The sequence below is a fragment of the Crocodylus porosus genome, unplaced genomic scaffold (assembly GCF_001723895.1).
Source record: "Crocodylus porosus isolate Cpor-Errol unplaced genomic scaffold, CroPor_comp1, whole genome shotgun sequence".
Lineage (NCBI taxonomy): Eukaryota > Metazoa > Chordata > Crocodylia > Crocodylidae > Crocodylus > Crocodylus porosus.
Genome location: NW_017728948.1, coordinates 9,525,014 through 9,527,546, shown reverse-complemented (window position 1 = coordinate 9,527,546; position 2,533 = coordinate 9,525,014). Strand labels below are relative to the sequence as shown.

The following is a 2,533-nucleotide window of genomic DNA, read 5'->3' as shown; positions in this document are numbered from 1 at the left end:
ATATATGACATCAATCTCTTCTCCCTTGTCCAGGTGATAGGTCACCTGGTCGTAGAAGGTAATGAGATTGGTCAAGCAAGACCTACCCACAACAAGCCCATGCTGGCTATCCCTCAGGATGATGGCTTCTTTAATAAACTTTTCTAAGACCTCCCCCGGGATAGAGGTCAGGCTGATGGGCCTCTAGTTTGCCAGATCCACTTTCCTCCCTTGCTTGAAGATAGGCACCACATGGTTGTGAGGTACCACATGCATGAGGCCCAACGAAATAATGCAATTTAGCAAAAACATCATAAATATTGGGATGTTTTTATTTGCCTTCTGATTTCAGGATTCCCATTTTGAACATTCCTTTGCAAAGATGTGGGCTGAAAATTTGCTATTTGAAAACAGACCTGGGTAATCATGTGATTCCTGGATCTGGGACTTTAAGAAAATAAACAGCATCTAAAGTAACACTTGTGGAAAAATAGCCAGAGCTGGCAACATGACCCAGTGCTGTCTTAAAGAGGGATGCTCCCCTGGGGTCTTCATAAGTTATTTGCCTGTTGTTTTCCATTTTGAGAACTTGCATCCTGATACAGTAGAAGTAGAGTCTCGATAGTTCACAGGGTGAAGTGCCATAACCCTTGAGAAGATGGGTTGAATATCAGCTAGGGGATATTTACAGACTGTTCAGGGTACAACCATGGAGATCCTCTAGTTGATTGTCACAGCTTTTATTTCAGAGGGCTCCATTTGACTGAGCAGCTGCAGGGAACCACTGACGTGGTCCAACTTGATGGAGAAGTGGCACTCTTGGAAGTAAAAAAATGTAGCAAGCAGCTCCATGGCTTGTCCTTCACTTGACAACCCACTGTGAATTAATGACGGTAGCAAACTACCTGGATACAAATGATCTTGGTTCTGCAGTATCTTGTGCTCTTTAATATGTTACCCATGCCTCTCTGTTTGTGATTGCAGCTTTGAGAGTTCTCCAATGTGCCAGCCATGATATTATCTGTGAGACCATCAATGCCTGGGCAGCCCTTTGTGTTCCACATTTGTCATTGCCTTTATAAGCTTGTTTTGATGTAATTCATACGAATCTGTCGGCATTCACATTTTTATTACACCTGAACCACCACACTGGTTTTAAACTCCAGATGAAGAACGAACTTCAGTTCAGTGAAATATGTTCAGCTGAAAAAATATTTAGAAAGTTTCCACTGGTTGTGTTATAAATAAAGTCAGTTTTGCAACAAGCAGCAGATTGGTTCTATTCATTCATTGTGTGTAAAAACTCCTTTCTGATCCCAAACGTGACAATTAGTTTGACCAAGGTAGGCTGACCCTCTAGCCAGGAACCTCTGTTGTTTTAAGTCCCTGGGAGAGCACTGGCATACCACAGTCAAAATCCCTAGCCTTGTCCGCAGCTAACAACAGATGTGTTTGAGGAAGGCAATCCCCACCCAACACTAGTTGCAACAAGAGTGAAAAAAATTCTGTCCCAGTCCTATGTGGCAACCATCAAAGCTCGGAGGCATGGGGAAAACCAAACACCCTGCACTCTGCTCTGCAACCTGGGGACAGCAAGCACAACTCCACACAACACTCCCCTTCCCCCAAACTAGAAAGCCACAACTTCCTTTTCTGTCATTCCCACCCCTCCACAAACTTTTTCCAGCTCTTTACTCTTGTTTTGTAACTAAGTCAGCTATGGAGCTCTGCTTCATTCTCCTGCTCCGGGCTGCAAAGGTCCTCTTGTGGCTTCCATTTAGGAGTCTCCTGGGTTTCCAGCTGTTGTCCTTCACAATAGACTCTAGGTATTGCTGCTTCTAAATCATCCATGACCAATGCTTAGGGAACAAGGAACTGCAGACTCTTCTTGAAAACCTCCAGTGAAGGGGAGTACACAGCTTCCCTAGGCAGTCTGTTCCTCCACCTCCCTGTTCTAACAGTGAGGAAGTTTCTCTGGGTAGCCCATCTAAACCTACTTTGCTACAATTTCAAGCCATTGCTATGCATTGTACTCTCTTCAGGAAAGGAGAAAAGGCGTTCTCCCTCTTTTTTATGGAAGCCCCTCAGATATCATGTCCCCCTTGTTCACCTATTCTGCAAGCTAAGCATGCTTATTTCTCTCCACTCCTCCTTGTATAGTCTGCTTTTCAAGCCCTTTTCTTCTCGTCTTGCGGGGGGAGTTTCAGCAGTCTGAAGGGGTGTAACACAGCAAGTCTGACCCTGGTCAAGCAAACTCAGAATGTGAGTGTAGGCTGTGTGAAGAAATCCCCCTTTCTCTGCCCCTCCCTTGGGCCAAACCAGGTGACCCCTCTAGCTCCTGGTTTTCTTCCTGATACAGGCTGGTCAATCAGGTGACCTGGCCAGATAAATTCCTAGGCAGAGGCGGGGAGCATTCTCTTTCTGCAGCAGGCATTTTGAACACAGCAAGCAAATACCCTAGGCTCCTGCCTGGAGATTCTCTGTAAGTAAAAAACCTGGAAACTAGCCAGGAGTTAGGAATTATGTGTAGGCCAGTCACATCTTAAAAGGATCA

The 2,533-nt window shown here is 45.1% G+C and overlaps 1 protein-coding gene across 1 annotated transcript in view; it reads left to right on the top strand.

Annotated features, from left to right (window-relative positions):
• The window catches only part of LOC109322422, a 16,308-nt gene extending 15,110 nt beyond the window's left edge, over nt 1-1,198 (top strand). Inside the window, exon 7 of the mRNA XM_019553491.1 lies at nt 964-1,198. The gene's annotated coding sequence lies outside the window, so the exon portion shown is untranslated. The remainder of the gene's footprint in view (nt 1-963) is intronic.
• The last annotated feature ends 1,335 nt before the right edge of the window (nt 1,199-2,533 follow it).